The sequence below is a fragment of the Oryctolagus cuniculus genome, chromosome 12 (genome assembly GCF_051225735.1).
Source record: "Oryctolagus cuniculus isolate XC-2025 breed Fujian yellow rabbit chromosome 12, ASM5122573v1, whole genome shotgun sequence".
Taxonomy (NCBI): Eukaryota; Metazoa; Chordata; class Mammalia; order Lagomorpha; family Leporidae; genus Oryctolagus; species Oryctolagus cuniculus.
In genome coordinates, this window is record NC_142878.1 from 100294395 (window position 1) to 100301755 (window position 7361).

At 54.0% G+C, this 7361-nt stretch overlaps 1 protein-coding gene across 4 annotated transcripts in view; it reads right to left on the bottom strand.

The window, feature by feature from the left end:
* The window catches only part of BLM (BLM RecQ like helicase), a 111159-nt gene extending 104453 nt beyond the window's left edge, over positions 1-6706 (bottom strand). For 3 of the 4 annotated variants that reach the window (XR_011381053.2, XM_051834324.3, XM_089310740.1), the window contains exon 1: positions 6532-6706. The gene's annotated coding sequence lies outside the window, so the exon portion shown is untranslated. The remainder of the gene's footprint in view (positions 1-6531) is intronic. The other variant, XM_008275317.5, reaches the window with a different exon arrangement.
* Positions 6707-7361: the final 655 nt, after the last annotated feature.

A 7361-nucleotide genomic window follows, 5' to 3' on the forward strand; every position in this document is an offset into this window, starting at 1 on the left:
GCCCAATCCAGATACAGGACAGTTTTTCTGAAAGGAAGAGTTTAGAGACAGAAATGGGCAGCATTGTGGCCAAGGGGTTCAGCTGCCTCATCCCATCCTGGAATGCCAGTTCAAGTACCAGTTCCTCTGCTTCCTAATCAGCCTGTGATAACACACTCTAGAAGGTAGCAGATCATGGCTCAAATTCTTAGGTCCCTGCTCCATGGCTAAAGTTCCAAATTCCCACAGCAGCCAGGCCGGGCCAGGCCAAACTCAGGAACCAGAAACTCCATCCAGACCTCCCTACTTGGGTAACGGGGACCCAACTTCTTGAGTCACCACTTGGGGCCTCCAAAGGTGCACATTAGCAGGAAGCTGGAATCGGAAGTGAAGCCAGACTCTAACCCGGGCAATACGGGATACAGGCATTCCAGGTGGGGCTGGAGGTGTTTAATCACTGCACCCAAGACAGTAATTTTTCAGCAAAGTAAAATGAATAGTTCCTTGCCAGTGTAAAGAACAAAGTTCTTATGCCATAGCAACTCCCCCTCGTTGACTTGTACATTTCATTCGGTTTATATCTACCCAGTGACCACTCTGCGCTAGACACAGTGGTGGGTTTTGAAGTAGAGAGACAGGCAAGACATGATTATCACCCTCAAGGAACTTCCAGAAGATCAGAAAACAGACAAAACAACAAATAGTTACCACATAATGGGATAAACCTGACAAAATATTTTCTTAAAAGTTTTATGGCTTCAGGGGTAGGAGTCATGGTACAGTGTGCTAAGCCACTGCTTATGACGCCAGCATGCCATAACTGGAGTTCTGGTTCGAGTCCCAGCTACTCTCTACCCATCGGCTTCCTGCTAATTTGTCATGGGAGGCAGAGGATGATGGCTCAAGTACTTGAGATCCCGCCACTTATATGCGAGACCCAGATGGAGTTCTTGGCTGCCGGCTTCAGCCTGGCGCGGCCCTGGCTGTTGCAGCCATGTGAGGCATGAATCAGCACTTAGATCTCTCCTCTCTGTCCTTCTGCCGTTCAAATAAATGTTTTTTAAAAAGATATTATTTATTTGAAAATCAGAGGTACAGAGAGAGACATCTTCCATCTGCTAGTTCACTCTCCAAATGGCTGCAAGGGCCAAGCAAGGCCGGGCCGAAGCCAGGAGCCAGAAACTCCATCACAGTCTCCTATGCAGGTAGCAGCGGCCCAAACACTTGGGCCATTTCCACTGCTTTCCCAGGCACATTTAGCAGGGAGCTGGGTTGGATGTGGAGCAGTGAGATCTTAAAGCAGCATCCACATAGGATGCCGGCGTCACAGGCAGCAGCTTGACCTGCTATGCCACAGCGCCAGCCCCAATAAACAAATTTATTTATTTGAAAAGTAGAGCGACAGAGAGAGGGAGAGACAGAGATCTTCCATCTGCCGATTCACTTTCCAAATGGCCACAAACAGCCACGGCTGGGCCAGGCTAAAGCTGGGAACCTAGAATTCCATCCTGGTCTCCCAGGTGAGTGCAGGGGCCGAAGGATTTGGATTTGGGCCATCTTCTGCTGCTTTCCCAGGTGCATTAGCAGAGAGCTGAATCGGAAGTTAGAGCTGCTGGCATGCAAACCAGCACCCATATGGAATGCTAGTATTACAGGTGGTGGCTTAACCCTCTGGGCCACAATGCTGGTCCCACAAACAACTAAATAAATCTTAGGAAAAAAAAAAAAGCTGTATGGCTTTTTAGATGCAGGAAAATCATGGAGAAGCTTTTTTTTAATATAAAGATTTACATATTTATTTGTGTCGCTCCCCCTCTTCGTGGAGGAGCAACACAGGACCCTGCGCTGTTCTTTCGTCTGCTCGGCCCTCCCCGGGTTTGCTGCTGGTTCTTCCCGGGTTGGCTACTATCCCTTCCACCTCCGTGGAAGGGCAGTTCCCCCTGGCCACATTCCCCACTTCCGCAGGGGAGCGGCACACCGCCGGCCGGCTCTTCTCGGGGGCTGCACAGGTGTTCCTTCAGCTAGATGTTCCCCATAGATGTTCCCGGTGCATGCCGTTTCTCTCCTCCTTTATAGTCCTCCTCCGCCAATCCCAACTCGGCTGAGTACGCTGCTCTCCAATCAGGAGCAAGTCCTACAGTTAATTGGTTGAACTGGAGGCAGCTGTGCGGAAGCTGTTTACTTCTCTCCCAGCGCCATATTGTGGGAGAGCAGATGCATAGAATAAGTCCTAATTCGAGCAACTTAGTCTAGTCCGGATTGCTCCCCACAGATCCCCCTTTCTTTTTATTTTTTGGCGTTGATACGCGCCTGTCTTCGGTGTCCCGCAGCACACACTCTGCTGTACTTGCTAGAGTTGCCACAGGCTCTTACAAGTCCTATCAATCAGGAAAACCGAATCCGGGTCCTCTCTTCGCCATTGTGAGGAGGTTTTTAGGCGCTGATGCGTGCCTGTGTTCGGTGCCCTGCAGCGCATGCTCTGCTCTGCTAGAACTGCCTGCAGGTGTTTACAAAACCTATCAGGCAAACCGAATCCAAGCCTTCTCATTGCCGTATTGTGGGGGAGACTTATTAGTGTTGGTTTGTGCCTATCTTCGGTGACCTGCAGCTCATACTCTGGTCGAGCTTTGCTGGCGCTTACCGCCTTAAATCAGGCAGACCGAATCCAAGCCTCCTAATTGTTGCATTGTGGGGAAGCCTTATTTTTCTCTATTTCTCTATCTCCGGGCATTTCTATTTCTCCCATTTTACTTCTGTCTGCCAGCATTCCTATTTCTCTCACTTTACTTCTAAAACTTCTGTTTCTCTTATCCCTGCGGCTTCCCGGCACCTCGCCCCGCCGGCGGGTTCCCGGCTCTGCGCCGCTTCAGCCCGCGCCTCATCTGCGCGGCTTCCCGGCTTTGCGCGGTCCGCGGTCTCCACGCTTAACCCTTTCGCGTCTGAACCACGGCCTACGCCAGCGTTCCCTATCTATTCACGCCCCGTGCTCTCTCTGCACGCGGCGGCTTCCGCGAGTAACACAGCGTAGCTTGCGTCTCCGCCACTAGGATTCAATCCAAGTTCCCCGGGCTAGCCTGGCGAATTCAACCCAGCGTACGTCTCCGCCCCACGATTTGGCTTCCCGTCCTTTGCTCCCCGGGCTAATCAGACGGATCCCAATCTGGCTTACGTCTCAGCTTCTGGTTTCAACTTTTCGCCCCCTATTCCCGGGCTAACTTGAGAACCCCAAAGTGGCTTTCGTTTCCGCCTCGGCCTGCCCCCCGCGGCTTCAATTTCCCTAACAGTTTTCTCTACCCGGTATGTTTCCCCAAGCTTTCCTCCAACGATATTCCTCCCTCATTTCTCCTGGCCTCTCCCCACAGTCCACGTCCGAATCTGTTTGTTCTAGCTTTCACTTTCGCTTTCGACCTTAGAGATTTCTCCCAGCTTCCCCCCGTAGTCCGTATCCGAGTCTATGCCTAGGCTTTCAATAGCTTCTTCCGGCACCCTTTTCGTCCGGCTTTTCCCTAGGCTGTTTGCTAGTCTGTCTCTCCGGTAATTTCCCACTTCTTCCCGTTTCTTCCCTCTTAAGTTTGCTATCCGTCCTAGGTTTCCTATCCGAGCTAGGTTTCCTAATCCGAGTCACGGCACCATTATGTCGCTCCCCCTCTTCGTGGAGGAGCAACACAGGACCCTGCGCTGTTCTTTCGTCTGCTCGGCCCTCCCCGGGTTTGCTGCTGGTTCTTCCCGGGTTGGCTACTATCCCTTCCACCTCCGTGGAAGGGCAGTTCCCCCTGGCCACATTCCCCACTTCCGCAGGGGAGCGGCACACCGCCGGCCGGCTCTTCTCGGGGGCTGCACAGGTGTTCCTTCAGCTAGATGTTCCCCATAGATGTTCCCGGTGCATGCCGTTTCTCTCCTCCTTTATAGTCCTCCTCCGCCAATCCCAACTCGGCTGAGTACGCTGCTCTCCAATCAGGAGCAAGTCCTACAGTTAATTGGTTGAACTGGAGGCAGCTGTGCGGAAGCTGTTTACTTCTCTCCCAGCGCCATATTGTGGGAGAGCAGATGCATAGAATAAGTCCTAATTCGAGCAACTTAGTCTAGTCCGGATTGCTCCCCACAATTTGAAAGAGTTAGAGAGGAGAGGCAGGGAGAGAGAGAGGTCTTCCATCCAATGGCTCACTCCCTAGTTGGCCGCAACAGCCGAACTGTGCCATCCGAAGCCAGGAGCCAGGAGCCTGCTCCAAGTCTCCCACATGGGTGCAGGGGCCCAAGCACTTGGGCCATCCTCTACTGCTTGCCCAGGCCACAGCAGAGAGCTGGATCAGAAGTGGAGCAGCTGGGTCCTGAACCTGAGCCCACAGGGGATGCCAGCGCTTCAGGCCAGGGCGTTAACTCACTGCGCCCCAGTGCTGGCCCCAGGGAAGCTTTTCAAAAGCACTGAATTGGGACCAGTGTTACGATGCCATCATCCCACATCACAGTACCGGCTTGAATCCTGGCTGCTCCATTTGCAGCCCAGCTCCCTGCTAATGTGCCTGGGAAAGCAGTGGAGGATGGCCCAAGCGCTTGGGCCCCTGCACCCGCGTGGGAGACCCAGATGGAGTTCCTCACCCCTGGCTTCAGGCTGGCCCAGGGCCAGCTATCGTAGCCAACTGGGGAGTGGACCAGTGGAGGGAAGGTCTCTGTCTCTCCCTCTCCCCGTCTCTCTGCCTTTCGAATGAATGAATGAATGCATCTTAAAAACAACAAGAACACTGACTCGGATCTTGCAGGACAGGCCTGGGGCTGTGAGGAAGAGTGGTGTAAGCACTACCTGTACTCAGGCTGGGGTGGAACCGCACGGGGCGAGCAGTGGACACTCAGAGGCCTCCTGTACCACACACAGGAGCTGACTTTACCCTACAGGTGATGGAGGCCTCTGGGACTTTCAGCACTAAACTCCCAAGGTTATCTCGCATTACTTCACAGGTCTTTTCTATCCTTTCTTCCCTTAAAAGAAATATAAAGATACATATCAATTTGGCCCTGTTTCTTTCAGTGGCATAAAACACTCTGGATACATTTAAAATCCCACTCACTCCTGTCAGCCCTATCTACTCCCTCACCCTCTCATGGGTAATGTTAAAATGAATGTGCAAAATCTCCCTGTGGATTCTTTCAGTATACTGTGATCTCTGTCTAATCTTTTAAAAATATTATTTATTTATTTATATGAAAGGCAGAGTTACAGCAAGAGATAAGGAAATAAGGAGAGGCAGAGAGAGAGAGGTCTTCTGTCCACTGGTTCACTCCCCAAATGGCTGCAACTGCCAGAGCTGAGCTGATCCGACGCCAGGAGCCAGGAGCTTCCTCCGGATCTCCATGTGGGTGCAGGGACCCAAGGACTTGAGCCATCTTCAACCACTTTCCCAGGCCATAGCAGAGAGCTGGAGTGGAAGTGGAGCAGCTTCGGCCTGAACCGGTGCCCATGTGGGATGCCGACACTGCCGGCAGCGGCTTTACCTGCTACACCACAGTGCCGGCCCCTGTCTAATTTTTTAACTCCTGGTTTCCTCCCAGGTAAGATGAAGGCAAATGATACTTCTCCCAGCTAACACTAGGATTATAAATTCTATGTATAAGGTGACTTTCATGGTGACTGGCATTAAAGTTACCCAGAAGGTCTCTTTCTGTTAGCAGAATGCAAGATTCTTTCAAACGGGATAGCAACCGAGTCAACGAAATGTTGCTGAATTTAATTATATGTAGTAGTGCCCGGACAGTACTGCCTTCCTCTCTCCTCCCTCTCCCCCAGCCTCTCCATTCCTGCCCCTTAATCTACGCGTGGCAAAGGACGGCTACTTATACGCCACATGGCACCGGGAGCTGTCAGGCTCTTGTCCCATCCCAGGCCAACTCCACCTATCCGCGTGGGAAATACACACCAGATACTCTTTGAAGCATCCGTTGCATACGTCAATCTCCTTAAATACAAAGAAGGCTCCAGGAAGTAGACGACAGCCGAAAACCAAAGCACACACATTGTTTAAGGTGTGAACCGCCACAGAGCTAGCCAGGATTCGAACCCACGCGATCCGCGAAGCGACCCGCCTAAGACAGCAGGTGCCAGCCAGGTACGTGGCACACAACACACACTCGGAGTAACAGCCGGGCTCGTGACTAAGGAGGGTCACAGAAAAAGCACAAGGCGCCTTGCTGTTCCTTCTGGGGGAGAGCGGGGGCTCCAGTGCCAGAGGCCCGGGATGACCCAGGGCGTCCTCCACGGCAGGCCTCACGGTAGGCATCTGGAGTCCGCCGACAAGAACATAAGGAGCTGCAGGCCCAGCGCGGCCACCGACGTCCCGAGCTGGCAAAGCCCGCCCGCCCCGGCTCTGTTTCCCTCGGTCCGAGGACGTCGGCGTCCCCGCTCTCTTCCCAGGCTGCTCGCCTCACTGAACACTCAGCGGGCCCGGGCGAACCGGGGCAGGGAACGGAGGGACCGGCCAGGCCCCCGGCTGCGGGCCAGGGCCACGGTAAAAGAGCTGAACCAAACCGCGGCCCGCCCGTAGCTTCGCGCGCAGCACTCACCTCTCCCGCGGGTTCAGCGCGGGCCGAACCGCGATCCAAACTCCGCGCGCCGCCACCACGGCCCCGGCGCGGGCGCCCGCTCACTTCGCGCCGGAAGGCAGCAGACTCCGATTGGCTGCGTCTTGAGGATGTCAACCAATACCGTCGTACATTGGCATTTGTTCCCCGCCCCCTCCAGTTGATAGGCGGGGTCGCCGTACGCGCTGGGAGGGGCACGTACTCCCAAGACCCAATCAGAGCCGAGATGAGAGGGTCAGGTGACCATGATTAAACCTCCTGACTTCCGGTATTGGGCGGGGTCTTTGTTTTGGTGTGTTATGTGTTGGTGGAAGCTTTGAGCGAAACTGGCGGCGGGAGACCGACGATGAGAAGGTTGGGAAGCCCTGGAGTTTGAAGGGGACTGAGACTTGCCACTTCCCACCGTCCTCTCCTTGAGGCTTTGGCTGGCCTCTGTGCCACCCGGACTCCTGTGCACGAGCGACTGTCAGCTGTCATTGGCCGGGAAAAGGGGTCGCAGGCTCATGGGCCTCCCGGGACAGGTGCAGTACCAGAGCGGGAAACCACGCCTGCGTCCCAGCGGACTGTCGCCACACGGGAAAGCGGGCCGGATCGTACTTTCTTCCGTTGTCCCTCCCTCGCACCCTGCCTGCATCGCTTCTCTCTGTTTTAAGCACTGAGGGGATGTCGATGGTCACAGCCAATATTAGAAACAGAAGGGAAGCTGTCCAGAGAAATCTAAAATAGAGCTGCCTTATGAGCCAGCAATCCCTCTTCTGGGCAGGTTCCTGCTCGTCGAGATGCCTTGCTCCCATGTCCATTACAGCGCTGGT